The sequence below is a fragment of the Aethalodelphis obliquidens genome, unplaced genomic scaffold (assembly GCF_003676395.1).
Source record: "Aethalodelphis obliquidens isolate GAN/ISIS:26980383/991018 unplaced genomic scaffold, ASM367639v1 scaffold11, whole genome shotgun sequence".
Lineage (NCBI taxonomy): Eukaryota > Metazoa > Chordata > Mammalia > Artiodactyla > Delphinidae > Aethalodelphis > Aethalodelphis obliquidens.
In genome coordinates this window covers 14,372,964-14,396,118 of record NW_020837955.1, presented here as the reverse complement: position 1 = coordinate 14,396,118, position 23,155 = coordinate 14,372,964, and the positions used below count along the sequence as shown (strand labels likewise).

Sequence of the window (23,155 nt, the reverse complement as noted above, 5' to 3'; positions counted from 1 at the left end):
TGTGAATCTCACGGTAAGAGATCAAACAAATGTTATATACGAAGAAATGACACATGTAAATGAACATAAATGATAACCTGGTATCTCAACTTAGCTTTGTTGCTCTCTTACTGTAGTTGTTATATTACCTTAACTTTTAATAAAATAATTTGTACCTTTGTGAAAAATGGCCTGAAAAAAAAAATCCATCTGCTAGTAAAGTTCACAGAACATGGTTACAATTACTAAAGTAATAATTTAAGTTGGTATAGTCTACTTAAATTATTTTCGTAGTTACATACACAATCTTATTCCTAACTTAGGGTTCTACTTATGGGTATACATTTGGTGAGGGGAATTATATGATACTGTGATATCCCCAAATCTATCCAACACAAACAGCAAGAGGCACTTGTGTTTCAAGAATAAATATGCCACGTTTTCGTACAAGGGTAAAGTATTTTCCACTGAGTGCAAAGCCTTCCTTATTATAACACCATGGATTTGTTGGCAGGCATTTTTCCTTCTTTTTGTCCAAACCAGGATATTCAGACGACTGTTTCCAGGAAACCAGTCATAACTTCTATAGTGATTCCTAAGTTCCTTTTCTGTCTCACAATGCAGATATCATTAATCACAATACAAATATACATTAGATAATTTTTATTTAGGTGCATTACTTTGCACTTACTAGAGCAAAACAGAAACACTCTTCTGGCCATTTATACAGCTTCAAAACATCTTCCTACCGTATTTATCTCCATCATCCATTACCTAGGAGCCCTTAATGTCATCTTTATACTTAGAAGCATGATACAGTTAAAATCATCTTTAGATTTCTAATGCAATGTTGAAACATAAACTATGAAACAAAAAACTACTTTTTTTGCTTCCATTAAAATGAAAACCCACATGTATTTTATTTAGGCCAAAAGTAAAACTATAACTTACGGAAATTCATATATAGGTAACTATTCCATTTTGCCCAATATTAAAACATATTAACTTACTACTTAATAGACTATGTACTATAGTACTTCAATCTTCACCATACCTCTTTCTTCAAGGAACAAAAGGCACACAATTTAATGCTTGGACAAAGCCACAATCAGGAGCAGTGATCAAAAGAAGAGATGATATCTGGAAATGAAGACCAAAATTTTAAAACTTTGACTGCAAAAACTGTCAATAAAATGTTTTTAAACTTTTGATTCAGTTATGCTTCATAGTCAATGTATGTGTATAAATTTAGAAGAAAAAAATCTCTCTGCACTTAAGACAAATAACCTATCATTGACACCCAGTGATAACATGTCATCAATTTACAAGTCACAAAACTCAAAGCTTAGAAGGGAGCTTAGAATCAATCTAATTCAATATCTTCATTTATTACATGATAAGGAAAATGAGTCTTGTCTAAATTCACAAAGCTAGAACTAGAATCTGGATCTGATTCCAACCTAGATATCCTACCATGATAATGCTACCTCTTAATACTCACTTCTGATATCTATGGTTCCATGAAAACTGCTCACCATGTGAAGCCAATACCCCATATAGAACCGAAATACTCATAGCCTACACATCTGATATAAGATAACTAAGAATACTTCCAACTTTAACTCTTTTCTTTTGCTTATAGTGCTTTGCCAAAACACTTTTAGTAGAGTAACTGAAGGAAACTGGGCAAGGTCCAAGTCTTTTATCTTTAAAAAAAAAAAAAAAAGCTGTATTAGGTGATCTACAGTACACAATGCCTTAACAAAAATAAACAGGAAAGTAAACAATAAAAGTATATTAAAAGAGCATGTTTAAAGTATATTTTAAAGTCAAACTGTAGAGTTATGCTAAAATATATCCCCTCTGGAATGTTTCAAGATATAAAAACTTTGGGATCACAACAGACTACACTATTACCAGACAGGATAGGAGAAGATCTGAAGTGTGATGATAAAAATCGCAAGCATTTAAAAGTTCATACATTATCAATGTGCAAAGTAGATATTCACTGTGGTTGCTGTCCTTTTATCCTTCCCAAATAACAGACATAAAACGTTTTGAATTGATACTTGTACTTACTTTTCGTGGCAACAACAAGGAAATATTTGGATGTGCAGAACAGGTGTTAGATACCTACATTTTTCTCCCTCCCCACCCTTTTGTTAATTTTCTAGATCTAGGATTCATCTTATTTATGAGAATTTTAACAAAAATCAACATGGTCTACTATGCTTACCGTCCTCATGAAATGCTAACACCCTGAAAAAAGTTAATACAATGCAATGTCTTAATGAATTTCAGGAAAATTCAGTTTTGCTGAAAGATAATGAACCCATTTCTATTGACTTGCAGTTAAACTCTGAAAAATGTTAGGGTACTTCACAGAATCCATTTAAGTGATTTCTATCTGTTCAACTTGAGTACAATAACTTTACAGTACACTCAAATCAGATCCCTTCCTGCATGAAAAACAATTCAACCATTTCAGTAAACTAGGCCTAACACATAGACGTTCAAAGTTAACGAAATTCCCACCCTTATGTACAGTTTGGTGGTATGTTTCATCATCATGACAACCGCTCAGAGTTCAACACTATTATGTATTCTTTAAACATTGACTTATTTTACTTTTCTAGTGTTTTTTTAAGTTTTGATATCCAAACATACCCAACGAATGTTTTCGCTAAAATTGTTCACAAACACTAAACGCCCCCCAAATTTAAACCTAAAAAGAAAACTGAACCTGGACTTTTGCATTCAGAACGTTAAAGCTACCGTATTTGTTTCATTGGTCTACTTAAGAGCTATAACATTTTACCTTACATACATTCATCCTATATATTTTCAATTACCATAGCCATCTAGGAAGAGACTGTCTACTACTTGACAATAAGGACATCATGTTAAGAACAGACTCAAAATGGACCCTACAAGTAAGAAAGCCAGTTACAAAGAAATCCATCTGCCACTGGGTGTGGTTGGGGTCTGCACGGAAGAGCGCCCTTGGCCAACTCTGGAGGAGGGCGCGCGCGCCAGAGACTTGAGCATATCTGCAACAACAACAAAAAGACCTCCAAAGACCACAGACTGAACCCACAATGGGGACGCCGTCGAGTCGGGGTGCCGTGGACCTGCGAACCTACAGCTCGAGGGGTGCGGTCTGAGGGGTGCCCAAGCAGTCTCCACCAGCCCCGGTACGCGCCGAGTGGGTGCTTCGAGCGCCGCGCGCCCCGCTCCGTCCCAAACACCGCGCCCGATCCGCCCCTTCCTCCGGGGCTCGGCTGCCCCTCGGGCTCGCGGAGGCACACTGTGCCGCGCTCCCGCTCCCGTTCCTGGACTGTGGGGAGAGTGCGGAGTTCAAAAAGCCTCGACGTAAAGCAAGCCCAGGCTAAAGGACTGAAGGTTAGCTCTGGCAGCCTAGGAGCGCCTAGAAAAAGGACCGACTTCTCTAGAAAAACTTTGCGACAAGTTAGGCGGAAGCGCTGAATGGCCGGGACTATTTAACAGACGCTTCCTATCACGAGAGGCGGAACCCTGAGAGGGTTCGGGGGGTCCTCCAGCCCCCACAAACTCGCCCTTTGCTCCCTGGCTGGCTCTCTATAAGTCCCGGCATCCTAACAGGTCTGGGCGGCCCCGCTCACGGGGAATACCTGTCGTGGTCCCCATTGCCTGCGAGTCCCTGATGGCGGCCATTATGCTTCCATCCGGGTATTGCCGAAAAGCCGATCGCAGCACTACCGGGAGCGCTCGCTGAGGCGGAGGGATTCGTGCCGCACCTGAGGCGAGCGGAAGAGGACGGAGGCCGGCAGGGTCCTCCCCCCACCCTGGTGAGTCTAGGCCACGGAGCTGGGCTCACTGCTGACCTCTCGTTTAGCGCGCTTCACGGGTGCCTGACACGGCAGTGGCTCGCTCCCCCCCTTGGCTCACCAGCAGCTGGAGAGAGCCTACTTTCAATGGAATGAGAGACACACCTCCATTCTATGCTCTTCAGAGAAGACATCAGAAGCAGGAACTGTGCTCTTGGCAAACCCTTGCTTGACTGGGAATGGTCTCAACCCTGAGATTTTAATCATTTCCGGCTTTGCAAATGGCGTCTCCCCCACTCCTTCCTTTTGACATGGCAGGGTTTAGCAGCCATTGCAGCCCATGTCAACGAAGGAAGCTGCCACAAGCAGCGCTGGAAGACATATTGAGCTCCAAACATGTACATATTTAATAATTGATATGAAAACCATCGTTCAACAAGGGAGGCTCTCATCCCCATCAAAGGAATCTTTTCCAACACTACACACAGGGCTGACAAAGAGGTCAATTAATATGATTAGGTTTGCGCCAGGGGCCAGTATGGCTCTTCTATCCTTTAGCGGATTTCTGAAATGAAATCTATTAATTGACCTCACTTTTTTACATAAATTAACCTTCCTTGGGAGGGGGTGGGGGTTGTTATGGTGGCAACTTTTTTTTAAATGAAAAAAATAACGTGACTGGAGGGGAGGGATATGCCAAAATATTAAAAGGGGCAGTGAGATAGAATTTTTGTCTTCTATTTTTTATGTTCCATATGTTCTTAGGAAGTATATATGCCGTTTGTGATTGAAAAAAAAAAACTTTTAAAATGTTAAACATTTTTCACTGTCTTAGAGTATGATTTGAAAATGTTGACATGTAACCATACACACGATTTTCTGCATCCTTTAATAAAAATGTACTCTGTGGAATCCTCACTCTGTCTTTAAGGAATTTTCTTATCACTGTCTACTGGTCTACATAGTTCAAAAAAAGGAAATGAGGGGTAGTACACATTAGGTGTGTTCATATATCTTGTACTCGTATGCCTGTATAAAACACACAAGGAGAAATCTTACATAAACACCTAAAGGAATGCCAATATGGAATGAAGAACATGTTTACAAAATGGATTTTATTTTGCATTAAACATCCTCCTCCTCTCTCCCGTCTTTATTTCCATGCAAGTCAGACATGCACATACATCACAGAGGAAAGAGAAGTAGGATTTTTTTTTAATAGCAAAAAAGATGATGATAATTGGGAACATGAACAGTTATTTTGTGTTTTGATATAATTTTTGTTTTTTGTTTTTCACATTAAGAAATTTCACCCCTTTTCTCTGCAGTACATACAACTTCACCCTTGCATTATACATTCACCTAAAAAATCTTGCAAACCTGCATATGTTATGAAAGAATTAGATTGTACGTTTATATCGGCCCCAAACTTGTCTCTTCCCTCTTTTCTTCCTCCATCTGTATCACACAACCTCCATCCACTCTCTTGCCCTCTTTTTAGAACATTAAGGTTAGCACATAAAAGGGAATGAAACACAAGGAAGGAAAGACGATGGTTAAAAGAAAGAGCGAGAAAGAATACAAAGAAGAGGATATTGAAACATAGCTTAAGAAAGGATTCTGGATTATTCTATACTTCACAAAAATAGTTAACATATAAGTGGAAATTACATGTCACTCTAGGGATTCACACCTTCGAATCATAGATAACATCATACCACAATAAAGTTATAACAAGCTTATATATGCATTTACAAAAATGTAAGCACGCTTTTAGTTGTAGCTTGTATATCATAAGCATTATAAAAATGATAACTGTTACAACCATAATTAAAGAATTAAATGATATTAATTTGGAGAACAATTCTCTTTAAATGGCTGTCTCCTTTTTGCTGATCTCTCAAGTCCACACGCCCTACCTCCAAAAATATAATCAAGTGTAACCAGAATTGGAAAAATAGAGATACCAAGAGCCTGGGTGATCTAGCTTAAAGTGCTCACACTTCTTGGTTAAGAAATTATAGGTTGATTACTCTCTTCAGTTTATCAAACAAGTGTTAGTTGAACATGAGCTTCAAGTATCATCCTTCCCAATGGCCTCTGCAATGTTTGTTATTCAATATTTATTCAGCAGACATTTTCTTGAACACTGTTTATGTGCCAGAAACTGTGCTAGTGATAAGACATGACCCCCTCATGGAGTAACAATTATGATGGGAGATTTTTGATACCTAAAAGATTTCATGATTCAACACAGCAATTACAAAGGTGGGATTTCAGACACTGTGATAGGTGATGAGAAAGATATTTTTTAGGGTAGGCATCCCTGCCAGTTTCCTCTCAACTCAGACTTCCTAGATGACCAAGACTTTGGATATGCTATTTCTATTGTTTTTATTAAAGATAGTAAAGTCTCTCTTAATTCTTTCAGTGGATAATATATTCAACTGTGAAGAATGTTAAACTATATAAACTATATTGGCCTTACATAAATATTTTAGGGCACCTTTCCCTGTCTTAGAGAGAATTATGTAAAATTCTAAGATTCACTGTATCCCGAAGGCAAGAGAACAGAGGGCTCAGATAACTCAAGGCCTTGCAAAACTAAAAATAGGGAATTGAATGCTAGTTAATTATATTTCTTTTAAGAACAAACCTGGTACATATATATGTTATATATACTCCTTTGTATACTTTTATATGAATAGTACATTTCATTACTTAAAGTTTTAAAAAAATAAAAGTATAGAGTTTTCCTTTTCTTCTTTCTTTCTTTCTTTCTTTCTCTCTCTCTCTCTTTCTTTTCATTGTTGTTGGAGATTAAATACTACGTAAATTAATTTGATGTTTTGTGGAAAGTTTTTTTTTTTAAAAGGGTAAACCTAATTTCTGTGAGACCAGTGACACTGCATCATGTTATTATCTCTAAATTACACTTAAGAACTTGTAAGAGTAGATTATTATGGCTCATTACTCCAAAATTTCCAAGTTACATCCATCTGCACATTTCTCTAACTCCTCTCTTTAAAAAAATAAAAGCCTAAGCCCAGGTTGTTTACTTCTTTTAATAATGCCTTAATACTGCTATATATGATGCCTCAGAAGTCTTAAAATTGTATTAATGTTGTGGTTCATGTTCTGTTTTTGTTAATGTCGTTTGTTGGGAAAGTGGAGGATGTGAGGAGACAGGTCCTTAAAGTATATCCTGAAATGTCTGATGGAATAAATGAGAAACAATTATGAAATTTAAAAGAACCAATAACTCATTTCATTTAGCTTTACATGCCTTGTTCCTATTGACATTAGAAAATGTCAAGGTGATGAGGAAACCCTGGAGAACTAGGATAGCAAAGGATTTAAGTGTATAACACAGCAATAGGAAGAGCATAATTTGTCAAAGAGGGAAGAATTAAGTGCAAAGGAGGCAGAAAAGCTCTATTCTAAAACTTTACATATATGTATGGAAAGATATCAGTTGGAAGTTGGAAGCACAGAGGAAACCATGTGGATGAATATAAAGGCACACAAAAACACAGCTAGGATTGATATGAGAATAGATTCAGAAAGCCTCGGAGAGATGGAGGAGATAAATGATACTATCAAAGTATAAATTACAAGAGTGGCCCAGAGTTCAGTAATCATTTTGGAATGCCTGCTAAGGGCCAGGGGATACAAAGACCTGCTCTTGCCCTCAGACACAAGGTTCATCTATGTTGAATACAGGGACCATATAACTCAGTTTGCCCTGGAAAGCCCTGATTAATGCCTGCTTTCCCTAGCTCTCACTCTTCCAGTCAAAAGTGTTCCAGTTTGGACTATAATTGTATGGTCTACATATGGTCTGTATGATAAAGGGAAAGTGCTGGAAATCTTATCTGTTAAGAGCAAATAATCTCAGAAATGTTTGACTTGCTTTGCTCTTGCTCAGAGAAACTAAACAATTCTTCAGTGGAAAGAAAGAAAGCAGAAACAGGAATTATTAAGGTGAATTAGGGCTAATCAACAAAAAGGAAAAAGTTGTTCATGATGTGATGGGATGAGTGGATTGGCCACAGTGATCAGAAGTGGCTTTGTGGTACCTGGTCTCTCATCTCTGGGGTTCTTTCATTCCTCTCTCCTTAAACTCACACTCTAAGGAACACACACTAATGGACACATACTGACTATATGTTTTCAACCTGACCCAAATACACATTACCTGAAAGAGGAGCACAAGCTCCCCAGACACGTGAAAAGAAAAATTAACAGAAAGAAAGATACCAAACCAAACAACATATACTATATGATGAAGATTATTATAACAGAAAGACAAATGTTTTAAAATAAACATGCTAAATATACTTAGATGAGGTAAGATAGTACATAAAGAGATGAGGGAAGATAGTATATAAAGCAAGAGCAAGAAATCATTGGAAAAATGTAGAAATATAAAAAGGCAAGAGCAAAATTTTCTGTCTTATTTTATCAGGGAGAAAAACCTATTCCAATAAATTTCTCCTTATATATTTTATTGGCCAGGACTGAGTAACATACTCTCCCCTGGAACAAAGGAAATGGCAACGGAAAACAGGATTGTTGTGATTGATTTAAATCAATTATGATTTATACCCTGGGAATGGGCAAATTGCCACCTGAGAAAAAATAGTAGTTAACTAGCAAGGAGGAGGATGCAATGAAACTTTTGGTTTGCAGTGGAAGATGTTTGGCATTTGCTACTATCAAAATAAGAGGGAGAGATAACCAGGAATTATGGAAGAACAAAAGAGTACCTATAAAGTAACCTTAGCAATTCACAGGAAATACAGAAGAACATATTAAACTACACCATGGGTATAAAATCTGCTATGAGCTTTAGGTAACTGCACAGGATAAATGACTTGTTTTCTCAACCAAACAAAAAATTGCAAGAAAAAAAAAAAGAGAGATGGAAGGGATATCTATAGATTAAAAGAGACCTAAAATGCTTATCAATCAACTGCTATATGTAGAAGTTAGTTATTTAAATCCTGATTCAAGCCAAAAGACAAAACACACGTAAGACATGTCTGAGACAATTGGAAATTTGAAGACTGAGAATATTTGATGATATTAAGAATTGTCTTGTTAATTTTTTAGGTGTAATGTATATACTGTTATGTTTTAAAAGTTTATCATTTAGAGATACATGCTGAAATATTTACAGATGAAATTGATAATGTGTCCAAGATTTACTTCAAAATAAAGAGGTAGAGGTATACGTGAGGGTATGGATGAGATAACATTGGCCTTGAGTTAATAATTGTTGGCCCTGGAAGACGGGCATAGAAGGAACCATTATAAAATTCTGTCTATTTTTGGTATATGCACTACATTTTTATATTTTCCATAGTAAAATATTTTTTAAAGTTGTTACAAAGGGAAGGAAGGGAAGCTGAAGGAGAGCCTATAGTCAAGACATTTTAAATTTCACTGATTTCCTAACAGTGGGGGAAACTTGGAGGGAAGACTAGACCACAGCAGAAAAGGGAGATACTATCCTGAGAGTCTGTTTTCCATTTACTGAATAAATCAACTGCGAGAGAGAAATATCTCCATACACCATAGGTCTTCACTTTAATTGATCCTATCACCAATATGGCCAATGTTCCTCAAAAAACAAGAAACCAGAGATATGCAAAAGGAACTGGTCCTTAGGACAAAGGGTGGAGATCCAATGGATTTAAATGAAAAAATGCCCAGATGGACACTGAAATTACACCACTGCCTTTTCCCCCCTCTAGTGAAATGGAAGGATTCAAGAAAATTATCATAGAGGTTGACATTTAGGGTCTTTCAGTAAAACTCTAAGCCTCCTCAATAAAGTCCACTAGTCATAAGCAACCCATTCAACACTCAAGTGCCTCACCTTTAAATATAAAAGCTTTAGGGAGCCAAAAATAGTCAGAAATTTAAGAAAAGCTTACAAAAACATAGACTGTTTTTTGTAAAAACAATATCGAAAACAGAAAAAGTAACTGAAGAAGAGACTCAATGCGGCAAGCAGAAGAAAGCAAAACAAAACAAAAGCACTATTATATCTCCAGATGGATAAGAAAATATATTGTATCTATGAAAGAAGAGCAGAAATACTATGAAAAAGGAATATCCTGAGGCCAAGAAAGCACTCTTGAAAATTAAAGGTGTACTCTTAAATATTTAATAAATAGTTTTGAAGATAAAATTCTAATTACTGCCCCCCAAAACAGAAAAAAAATTCAGAATTAAAAAATCAAAAACATTAACAAATTAAAATCTAACATGCAATTAATAGGCATTCCAGAAAATGAGAAGAAATCATTAAGTAAAAATTATAAGAAAATGCCCCAGAACTGAAGGACACAAATTTCCATACTGAAATTACTCACTGAATGCCCACCAAAATGACTACACCAAGATATATCATTGCAAAATTCAGAAAATCAGGATATAAAAAGCCTATAATCTTTCAAAGAGAAAGAGTAGGTCACATGCAAACGATTGTAAATAAAAATAGAATCAGATTTCTCAATGATTACACAAATGGCTGGACATAATTGAAAAAATATCTTCAAATTCTGAATACCTTCCAATTTTTTTTCAACATAGGGTTCTACAACCAGTCAAACTATCAACTAAACATGAGAGTAGAGTCAAGACATTTTCAGAAAGGGAAATTCTCCAAAATTTACCTCTCTTGCGGTAGTAAACCAAGAAAGAGGAAGACATGGAAACCAGGACATAGGAGACGTAAGTCAGGAGAAAGAACAAGAAAATCCTAGTGTAATAGTAAAAGAAAGTCCCAGGAACAAAACAAAATCATCCACTGGATCTGTGGGGGAACTGTGATAGCCTCAATTTACTCTGGAAGAGAAGGCTTGTAATCTATCATATAAGACCTTGTTCCATTCCATAGGGCTGAGATAGGCTGAAAAAGACAGCTTCAAAATAACTAGACAGGAAAAAGTGAGCAAAGAGTGAGAGAGTAAGAGCAAGCAAGAGAACAAACAAAAGATAAACTTCTCACTGTATTAAATTAAATTAAATTCCAAACCTCATAAAGTAATCTAATGTTATGAAAGTAGCCTATAACATCAAACTTCAGAACATAAATTCACTCTGGAAGAAAATGAACTGCCTCACTCATAAAAGCAAATGAAGAAATGATGTTATTAAAAAGAACAGGCAAACAATTATGAAGCGGGAAGGAATGAAACACAAATAGACTGATGTTTTGAAAGAATCGATTTAAAATACAATTAGATAATCCTGGAATAGCCATTGAAATAACATGATACAGACTGGATAAAGTCTACAGCAGCTACAATAGAAAAGAAAATAAATGTGAAGAAAGCTCTGAGGAATTTCCCCAAAATGCAGTAAAGGGAGATAAATACATTGAAACATGTGAAAGAACAGGTAATAGACGTGGAGAATAAACTGAGTGTCTCAAACATATACATCTGTTGGAGGAGTACAAAAAGTATGCATGTGTGTTAATGGTGGAAAAGCAGTATTTGAAAGATAAAAGCTGAGCATTTTTCTGAATTGAAGAAATATGAGCCCTTCATTTAAAAATGTACCACAAACCATCAGTGGGATAAATAAAAAGATACCTGGATACACCATATTGAAATTTTAAAATATGAAAAGTAAAGAGAAAATTGCTTTAAATTCTCAGTGAGATAAGACAGATTAAATACAAATGACTGACAGCCTAAAGACAGAATTTTCAATACTTTAGTAAATGCCATAGACAATGGCATGATTTTTGAAACGTTAAGAGATGGTGACTGTCAACCTAGGATTTCATGTCTAGCTAAACTAGCATAATGAGGGCAAAATAAAGACATTTGCCATTATATGAAGATCAAGTAAGCTTATTCCCCATATATCCTCCCTAAAAGTACTATTAAAAGAATGAATTTTAGCCAGAAGGTAAATAAACCTAGAGGTTTGAGATTTAACAAAAATGGTGAGTTCTGAAACTTACAATGTATTTCTGTAAATTAATAACTCTTCAAAAAAAATCTTAGCTTTGAAAAAAATCTATGCAACAACTACAAGATTGGTGTTCAACTGATAAAAGTTATGTTGTATTCAGAAGATAGAAATACTGAGTAATTACATTGTCAGAAAAATTGTAAAATTAAGGGTTACTATGAAAAGAATAGATGCATTCCATCGTTTCCAAACCAGAAGAGGAAGTAAAAGGCAGTAAATTTTTTTCAATCCAACATAATGAAGGAAAAAATAAAGATACAATGATAAAAGGTGGTAAATAAAAAATGCAAGTACTATGGTAACAAATCAGTCTAAATATATCAATAATCATTTCAACAAATTAAGCTTGCATATTGAAAGAGAGATTCTCAGAATATATCACAAAAAGCAAATTTCATCTCTATGCTGCTTACAAGAGAAAATGTAAAACAAAACTATGAAGTTTGAAAGTAAAGGATAGAAAGATACACCAAGAAAATATTAAACTAGAGGAAGACAGGTTTAAAATATTAATATGAGTCCAAAATATCATTTAAAGACAGAGTTGTAATAGGGATTTAAAAGAGTCACTATATGTAATAATAAAAGGAACAATCAACCAAGAAGGTATAACAATCCTGAATTTATACATAACAACTTAAAATTGGAATTTTTAAAGCAAAAACTAACAATTAAAGAAATTGAGAAATCCACAATCATAGAGAGAGATTTTAATACCACTCTATCAGAAACTGATAGGGCAAGCAGAAAAAAAATCAGGAAGGATAGAGATTTAAACAATAAAACCATCAAGCTTCATCTAATTTATACATTCCTGCACTTAAAAAGCTAAGAATAGAAAAACGGGATACAAAACTTGAATACATTTTAAGACACAAAGTGCTAAAACATTTCCTAGAATTAATACCATACAACCTAATGATTCCAAAACTAGGATAAAATGACAATATAAATAAGGTTTCATTTCACTTCACATCGTAGTGAAATATGCATATTAAGATGGGTATTTTCTTTAAAATTTTCAAGATTAATGAAAAATTTTAAAGAGAAAAACTAGGGCTTCCCTGGTGGCACAGTGGTTGAGAGTCCGCCTGCCAATGCAGGGGACGCAGGTTCGTGCCCCAGTCCTGGAAGATCCCACATGCCGAGGAGCGGCTGGGCCTGTGAGCCATGGCTGCTGGGCCTGCGCGTCCGGAGCCTATGCTCCGTGGCGGGAGAGGTCACAGCAGTGAGAGGCCCGCGTACAGCAAAAAAAAAAAAAAAAAAAAAAGAGAAAAACTAAATATTAAATACAATTCAAATACAGTAACCTAAAAACATATGTTATAAAATAGCATGCAAATAATTAATGAGAACCTACTGTATAGCACTGGCAACTCTACTCTGTGCTCTGTGGTGACCAAAATGGGAAGGAAATCCAAAGAGGGGATATATGTATACCCATAGCTAATTCACTTTGCTGTACAGCAGAAACTGACACAGCAGTGTAAAGCAACTATACTCAAAAAAAAAAAAAAACCATAGTATGCAAAACACAATTTTTAAAAAATATAATCATTAAACCTGCCTATCATTCAAATACAAATAGAGTGGTGACAAAAGATAAGCTATTGGAAAATACCTGAGCAGCTACCTCAAAATTGATAAAATTTAATTTAAATGAAAAATAGAAAATGAAGTAACATTTAATAATTTTTAGAAAGTTAATTATACCAGGATGGAAAATGGCAAGAAGGGAGTTAAAAGTCATGTCAAATCTTTTCATCTGTCTCCTTCATTGTCAAATAATCCTATCTCCATGTGATGACTCTGAGTCTAGAATTTTAATTATATGTAAACTATTATAGTCTGTTTCAAAGAAAACATTTCCAGTAAAGTTTTAATATTCTTTAATGTCATCTCATGTAAATGAGATTCCACAGAAAGTCATCCATATCCATTTCAGTGTTGTCCTGTTCATATTCCAGTTGTTATAAGTCTTTGACCTGGAGTAATAAATAATCTTAAAATAGAAGATTTGCTGTGTTGATTGCCATTTTCATCTTGCTCTTGAAGAATATGGAGATTTCACAAACATTTGTTTAATTCAACATTTTAATGAGGTATATCTCTTTCTGGAAAGAGATGATTTTTGCAGAGCCAGTGTTTTAACCGTAAACTTCATAGTCACATTTGTAGTGAGTTGTATTTTATAGAAACATGCTTCAGTGGCCAGCTTTTCTGTAAGAAACACTGATGTTTTCATAAAAGTCATATTGAATCTGACTTCAGACAGAACACATTTCAGAATTTAAATACATTAATGTCTTCTGAATTTTTTTTGTAGATTATATGTGTAGAGAAACATCCCCCAGTACCAAGTCCTGAAAAATGCTGCCTAAAATTTCAAAAATAGTTTAAATTAAAAAAAATATTGCTGATCAGGTAGAGAGGTAAAAAACTCAAATAGAGACCAGAGCAAAAATGACTCCACAGGGATAAACAAGTACCAGAGCCAGCAATTGTCCTCAGTGCATCTGCCATAACGTGGCTGCCAAGAACTGGTGTTTTTATGTAGCTATTGCCCAAGAAGAGTAAGTAGTTCATGAAAAATGTTTTCACAAAATATTTTTTAAAACATACAGAGAAATGCACAAATAAAAAAGGTTTACTACAATGAATTTTCTCAAAGTGAATATATATAATCACGACATAGGTAAAAAAATTGCCAGGACTTCAGAAGCCACTCTCATGCCTCCTCCGAATCATTACACACTCTCCTCTTCCCAGAGGTAATCACTTTCCTGACTTTTTTTTCTCGTAAATTAGTTCAGCCTGTCCTTTTAACTTCACATAAATGAAATTATAAAGGGTGATTGCGTGCTTGTGTGTATTTATTCATTTATCCATTTTCTTGTGTAGCATGAGATATTTTAAAATTGCTATAAACTGTTACATTGTAAGAATGCACCATGATGTATTAATCCTTTCTATTGTTGATGGACAATTGGACAGCTTCCAATCTGGGATAATCACAAATAATGTTTCTATGAACACTCTACACGTGTCTTTTGTTGTACATGTGCACACATTTATGCTGGATATATACCTAGAAGTGAACCTGGCAGATCATATGACTGTGTATATTTATTTTTAGCATATATTGCCAAATCATCTGTAAGATGCTTATACTAATTTGCATTCTGACCAGCAACATACGAAAATAGTAATGGTTCCACATGCACACAAATACTTGACAATGTAGTTAGATTTGTATTCTACTACTTAATAAAGAGGTTGAGCATCTTTCTATATACTTATTGCCTAGGTGGATTCTCTTCTGTGTGGTGTGTAAATTTTTATCCATTTTTCTATTTGGTTGTATGTCTCATTGATTTACAGGAGGTTCTTTGGATATGGTATTCTGGATATGAGTTCTTTGTAGATTAAATATGTTGTTAATACAATCTTCCTTTCGTGGCTTGCACTTTCAATCTCTTTTTTCCAACTTTATTGGGGTGTAATTGGTATACAAAAAACCTTTAAATAATTAATGTATACAATTTGGTGATTTTGGACATATGTATACATACACTCATTTATCATCATCACAGTCAAAGTCATAAACATATCCATCACCTCCAAAGATTTTTTGTGTATCCTTTTGTAGTTTTGTTGTGTTTTGTGATAGGAACACAACATGAGATCTGCCCTCAACAAATGTTTAAGTTCACAATACTATACTGTTAACTATAGGCACTATGGTGTACAGCAGATCTCTTGAACTTAGTCACCTTATATAACTGTAACTTCATACTTATTGAACAACAACTCCCTGTATCTCCCTCCATCCCCTGGTAACTACCATTCTATTGTCTGCTTCTATATGTTTGACTATTTTAGATGTCTCATATAAGAGGAATCACGCATGCAGTGATCATACTCCTTTGTATAATGTCTTCTAGGTCCATCCATGTTGTCACAAATGATAGAACTTCCTTTAATGGTATCTTTTGATAAACAAAACTTTTAAACTTGTTAATATTTCCTTTTAGACTTGGTGCCTTTTTGAATGCTGTTTAAGAATTACGTTCCCACACCAAGAAGGAAGATATTTTCATATATTACCTTCTAGAAGTATTATTGCTTACTTTTCACATTTAGAAGTAGACATTACTTCATTTGTTTGCCCTAAAGATATCCAATTTGCCCAACATTATTTATTGAAAACACAGTCCATCCATTACTGTTCTACAGAACCATCCTTTTCATAAATCAAGTGTTCACATAGATGTGGTCTATTTCCAGACTGTGTCTTCTGGGCAATTGTTCTACTTCTCTATACTTGAATCAATAGAACACTGTCTTCATTACTGTAACTTTATGTAAGTCTTGATATATGATGAGAAAGTCTTCCCACCTTTTTCCTCTTGTTCTTTCAAACTGTTGTGGATACTCTTGGCCATTTGTGAACTTAAATCTATGGTATTACTGTTTTTGTTGTTGTTTGTCCTACATTTTCTGTGGTCTTTTTTCTCCTTTTGTATTGATTGGTTGTTTTAGTATTCTTTTCTGTCTTTTATCAACTTGGTAGTTATTTATTCTTTAATTCTCTGTAAGTGCTTTACCCGTAGCCTATTTTATTGACCCTTGACTTATTAGTGTCTAACATGTATTAGTACTTCATCCTTTTCCTGGACAATGATAATTCTCTATATATTCTAACTGCCAAAAGACTCTGTTATTACTTTTTTATACAGACATAATTGATTCAGATTTATTTACCTTCATAATGTGCTGCAACTCCAAGCTTCCAGCTGGGATTCTTTTCCTTCTGCCTAAAAGGAATACCCTTTTTTTGTCTTTTAGTGGGGGTTTGCTGGTGATTCATTTTTTTCAGTTTTTGTGTCATTGAAGATGTATTTATCTCACCTTCATTACTGAAGGGTATCTTGTTTAGTATGGAATTAATTATAGGTTGGCAGTTATTTTCTTACATCATTTTGAAGATATCTTTAAGTTGTCTCTGGCTTCCACTGTTTCTATTGAAAAGTCACAGCTATCTATTCAATCTTTGTTCCATGGAAAATAACGTGTTCTTAAAATCTTTGTAAGGAGACAATTTTGCTTTAAAATTTCCCTTTGTCTCGGACTTCAGCAGTTTGGTTCTTAAGTGCTTACTATGATTTTCTTTCTTGTATGTAAAAACAACCCCTCAGCTTTTTTTTTAATGAAAAAAACCCCTCAGTTTTGGAAATTTTTTATGTATTAGCTATTTATAAATGCATAAAAAATTGTCCAAAGCTTAGCCGATAAAACCAATAAATATTTAACATCTTATATAGTTTGTGTGAGGGATCCAAAAGCAGCTTAATTAGGTAGGTCTGGCATGAAAGCCACATTGCTTTTTATGACATAGTCTCAGAAGTTACACTCCCTCATTTCCACAATATCCTATAGGTTACAGAGGCCAACTGTATTCAGTGGGGGAGGGGGCTACACAAATGTGTTAACACTGAGAGAGTAGAATAACCGTAGCCCATCTTGGTGGTTGGCTACCACATTCTACACTCTGCTCCTTTCATATGCAAAACACACTCATCCTCAAAAGATTCATCCCATTACATCAAGTCCAAAATTTTATATCTACATCAGGACTAGGTAAGCATGAGGACTAGGTATGCACTGGTGGTTCCAATATATGAACCACCAGTGGGGATATTTCCACCATCTGTTTTTTTCCACCATCTGGATTTTGGTAATTTGGACCTTTTTTTTTGTTTATAGCATGCCTCATAATTTTTACTGGATACCAGACATCATGTATTAAAAATGTATGACACTATCTCTTTCCTGTGCCAATTAAGTTTTCTTCTGGCAAATAGGTATGGTACAATAGATCATCTTAATCCTATCTAGGCTTGGTTTTAGGCTTTGTTAAAGATGATTTACTTTTTGCCCTTACTCCTAAGATATGGCTTTTCTGTAGTCTCTTCTAAAAGTCCATGGAATTTACATAGTTTCTCTACCTTTGCCAATGTCTAAGTCCATCCTCTGTCTTCCTAGCACATTGAAGTTGCTGAATCTCTGTTAAGCTCTTTAGCCTCAAAGATACTCCTTTATACTGGATTTCTTGGAATATCATCCCGTGTATATAAAGCTCCACAATTGGCAATTGTCTTGAGGCAAGATGGCATACAGGTTTTTGGACTCACTTTCCTTTGATTCTCTCTGCTGTGGAATTTTGTCCCTCAAGTTCCAGTTGTTTGTCTCCTCAGCCCAGTGGAACTGATTCTTTCTGTTATGAATATGTTCATCTATTCTAAAAATTGACAAATTACCTCAGAGAAAAAAGCCAAGAGCCTATCAAAACTGACCAGAGATATTTACAAAGTATCAGGTAGAATTTCCAGAAAATGGTAGAATTTCCAGAAAATGAAAATATATCAACTGAAAATTAAAACTCAAGAATTATATTAAATTATGTATTAGAAACTCATGAAGAAGTGAGTGGTAAAATGGAAGATAGATCTGAAGATATTTCCTGAATGCAGCACTGTCAGAGAGAAAAGAACAATGAAAAGAACTAAGATACAAAGAAGCGAGAATTTCAGCAAAGGTCTAATTGAGTTCCAGAAGAAAATGATAGACAAAATGCAGGATAGGCAATATTTGAATAAATAAACACTAAAAATGTCTGCAATTGATGAGAAGACACAAATCTTCAGATTCAGGAAGTCCAGCAAATACAAAGTAAGATAAATAGAAAAACAACTATACCTAGAGACAGTTTAGACAAACTGAAGAATACACACACACTCACACAAGAAGAAGAAGGGGGAGGAGGGGAGGAGGAGGGAGAGGGGGAGGGGGGAAACATAAAGCCAGCTAGAAATAAAGAGCAACAATTAGGCTGAGATGAAATAGTTATCTAAGTAGAAAATCCCAAAGAATTGATCTAAAAAACTGGAACTAAGTGACTACAGCAAGGTTTCAGGATACAACATTAATAATATAAAAGTAAATTGCTTTCCTTATTTCAATAATGAACAAGTGAAATTGGAAATTAAAAACAAAATACTATTTATATTAGCACCAAAAAATGAAGTACTTAGAAACAAATCTAACAAAATAAATATAAGATCTATATGAGGAAAATTTTTAAAACCTGATGAAATAAATGTAAGATCTAAATAAATGTAGAGATATCCCACTTCATGGATAAGAAGACTCTATATTGTTAGGATGTTTGGGCTTCCCAACCAAATATACTAACATGTTAACATCTTCTCAACCAAACATTTTCAATCTTATCTATAGATTCAGCACAATCGAAATAAAAACCCAGAAAGTTATTTTGTGAATATCAACAAACTAAAGTTTTACTGGAAAGTCAAAGACCCAAAATAGTTAACAAAATACTGAAGAGGAAAAACCAAGTAGGAGAATTGACACAACACGACTTCAAGACTTAACTATAAAGGCATGGTAATAATGTCAGTGTAATATTGGTAAAAGAATAGACAAATAGATCAGTGTAACAGAACAGAGAGTCCAGAAATAGTTACATACAGATATATTCAACTGATTATTGATAAAGGAGCAAGGCACTTCAATAAAGAAAGGTAGTCTTTCAACAAATGGTGCTGGGACAACTGGACACCCACATGGAAAGAAAGAAGGAAGGAAAGAGAGATTGAGAGATGGAGAGAGAGAGGAAGGAAGGAAGGAAGGAAGGAAAGAGGGAAGGAGGGAGGGAAAGAGAGAGAGAGAGGAAGGGAAGAAGAGAGGAAGAAGAATCTAGACACAGACTTGCCCCTTTCACAACTTATAACTGAAATGGATCATAGATCTAAATGTAAAGCGCAACACTATAATAATTCCAGAAGATAACACAGGGGAAAATGTAGGTGACACTGGGTTTGGCAATGACTTTTTAGATACAACACCAATAGCATGATCAATGAAAGGAAAAACTTGGTAAGTTGGACTTCATTAAAATTTAAAACTTCTGCTTTGTGAAATACACTGTTAAGAGAATGAAATGATAAGCCATAGTCTGGGAGAAAGTTTTTGCAAAACAACGGTCTGATGAAGGACTTTTACTCAAATAAAAACCCTTGGTTAATGGCCCAAGGTGACTCACTACTGTATCTAGATTCCCATTAGCAAGGAAGGGAGAAGGAGAGGGAAAGGGCACATCTTTTCCTTTTAAGGACATAACCTTGAGATTTGCACACATCTCTTCAGCTCATGCTTTATTGGACAGAACTAAGTCATATGACCCAATTGCTAGGAAGCTGAATTTTTGTTTTTGGCAGGCCTGTGACCCACTAAATTTGAGAGTTCTATACTGCAGAAGAAGGCAAGAATGGATATTTGAGACCATTACTGTTTGTTTCTTAATTGAATCTAAGAATACAAAAAAACTCCCCCAATAAAAGTGTGACAATGCTTATCACTTAGAATTTTTATTGTGTACTTATTGAAATAGAACTTTTTGCTTTACTTACACATGAACTTAATTACATATTACTTCTGTGCATATATAAAAAGGAATATGTAAGCAAAATAAATCATCCAAGGTATTTTAAAATTTTCTTCACATTCAGAGTGTGTTCTCAATCACTTTAACTTGGAGGCATAAATATCTGAGTTTTTCTATTGGGTGTCACCCTCTGTACGATAACACAGGTTTGTGATCCAGCATTTCTTTAAAAAGTGATTAACTATTACCTCCAGGATATTATTACACACAGCTTACACCCATTCTGCAGGTTTTGATGCTGGTTATGACTAAAAGAAACTAGTAAATTAGTATTGACCCTGGACAGCTATGGATCTAACTAAAAATTGGGGTTCTGTGAGTGTAGAAGGGGAAATTGATATCAAGGGACAACTAGGAGTTTCAGCAACATGGTCATCATTTCCATATCATAACTACAAGGTAAATGAAACCCAGAGAATGGACTAATTTTCCCAATGACACACAATTACTAAGTCATGGGGCCAGAATCAAGCAAGGTGAGTCCAGATTTACAAAACTACTGTAAAACACAGATCTAGAATTTATAAGGCTTTGAGGAAATTGGCATACTTATAAACTGTTTGTAGGAGTATAAATCACTACAACATTTTAGGGAGGAGTGATTTAGCAGTACCTGTCAAAAATTTAGATGTGCTTCCTTTTATTTTTTTATTTTTATTTTTTTAAATATCTTTATTGGATTATACTTGCTTTACAGTGGTGTGTTATTTTCTGCTTTATAACTAAGTGAATCAACTATACATATAGATATATCCCTATATTTCCTCCCTCTTGCGCCTCCCTCCCACCCTCCCTATCCTACCCCTCTAGGTGGTCACAAAGCACCGAGCTGATCTCCCTGTGCTATGCGGATGCTTCCCACTAGCAATCTATTTTACATTTGGTAGTGTATATATGTCCATGATGTGCTTCCCTTTAAACCCAACAGTTCCTCTAGAACTTTAGTCTATAGAAATAACAGCACGAATGTGCAAAGATACATATTTAGGATCTACATGAGCGAGTAACTTATACTGGCTTTAAATTAGAAACTGGTGCTGCAAATAAGGGCGGTGGCTGGGGGTTGGGTGGGAATGGTGGCAGGTACATTGAAATTTCAGAGCCAGCAGTAGCAATATTGTCATTGGTGCAAGCCACAGAGTCTATAACCAGCAGTCACAGCAGTGACGCCCCCGCTAGACCAGTTCTGTGGTAGGATTTGGGGGAGTTTGTCTTGCTGAGTCAATCTCTAAGATAGGTTCTCTGGTAATTCCAAAGATTCTGTGAGCTGCCAAGTATTTTTCAGTAAATTCCTTTTCCCCTTAAACTGTTACATTAGTTTCTACTGGTTGTCACTGAGAACTGTAACTGATACATTGGCCTCATTTCTTTTCCTCTAAACTGCCAAGATGTTACTGCCTTAGGATCTTTGCTCTTGGTGTTCCATCTGCTGTGGTCTCACAGGGCTGCTTCCTATGTATCACTCTGGATTTAGGTCAAAGGTCAGCTGTGGAAACACTGCCCACATCCCCCAATCTCAAGAAGTTCTGTACACACACTCTTCACTCTTTCAAATCTCCATGTTTCATTGTCTTCACAAAACTTATCACTAGGTGAAATTATTTAGCTCACATTTAGTTGTTTTCTTGTTTATTTCTTCCCCTCCCACGAACAGAAACTCCAGAAATTACCATGCCTAGAAAAGTGCCTGGCAGTTAGTATGGGCACCAAAATTTTTGCTGAATTAATAAATGAATGAAAGAATTTTATATCTTTGTTTTGTAATAGCATGTAATTGTGAACAGCCTTTGAATATCCATTATCAGGAAATTAAATAAACTGGGGGCACAACCATATAACAGTATATTATATACCTATTAAAAACATGAAGTATATTGTATATATCTTAATCTAGAAAGAATTCCACGACAGATTGCTGAGTGAAACAGTGAAATGTAAATGAAAGTACTCCTAAGGTGATATGATTTCATATGTGTAACATGCCTAGAAAAAAATACAGGAAGATATTAAGCAAATATGTTAATAGTAGTTAACTCAGTATAATGGGAATACTGAGATGGAAAGAGAAATCCCCCACTTTTTGCATAATAGTTGCTTTTTATTTTTGGCAACGATCATGTATGCACTTTTAGTTTCAAACAAATGAACTAGCTTGAAAAAGATGAATTTATTGGAAAAATACTAAGGTGTGATATCCTTTGTAATGAAAGGAAGAGTTAAACATACAACTACTGAAAGGGCAGGAATGTTACTGGGTCTCAGAAACTCTCAGAATCAGAGATATAAAAATTCTCAGACCTGAAATGCAAATTAAAACTACAATGAGGTACCACCTCACACCAGTCAGAACGGCCACCATCAAAAAGTCTACAAATAACAAATGCTGGAGAAGATGTGGAGAAAAGGGAACCCTCCTACACTGTTGGGGGGAATGTAAATTGGAGCCACTATGGAGAACAGTATGGAGGTTCCAGAGTTGCCATATGATCCTGCAATCCCACTTCTGGGCATATATTCAGAGAAAACTCTAATTCAAAAAGGTACATGCACCTCGATGTTCATTGCAGCACTATTCACAATAGCCAAGACATGGAAACAACCTAAGCATCCATTGACAGAAGAATGGATAAAGTAGATGTGGTACATATATACAATGGAATACTACTCAGCCAGAAAAGAGAATGAAATAATGCCATTTGCAGCAACATGGATGGACCTACAGATAATCATACTAAAGGAAGTATGTCAGAAAGAGGAAGACAAATACCATATGATATCACTTATATGTGGAATCTAAAATATGACATAAATGAACTTATCTATGAAATAGAAACAGACTCACAGA

The 23,155-nt window shown here is 35.3% G+C and overlaps 1 protein-coding gene across 32 annotated transcripts in view; it reads right to left on the bottom strand.

Moving 5' to 3' along the window:
• Positions 1-23,155, bottom strand: part of ZNF518A (zinc finger protein 518A) — a 91,625-nt gene that overhangs the window by 61,288 nt on the left and 7,182 nt on the right. For 19 of the 32 annotated variants that reach the window (XR_003433841.1, XR_003433848.1, XR_003433839.1 and 16 more), the window contains exon 1: positions 1,034-3,623. The gene's annotated coding sequence lies outside the window, so the exon portion shown is untranslated. The other 13 variants (XM_027112143.1, XM_027112153.1, XM_027112140.1 and 10 more) reach the window with 8 other exon arrangements.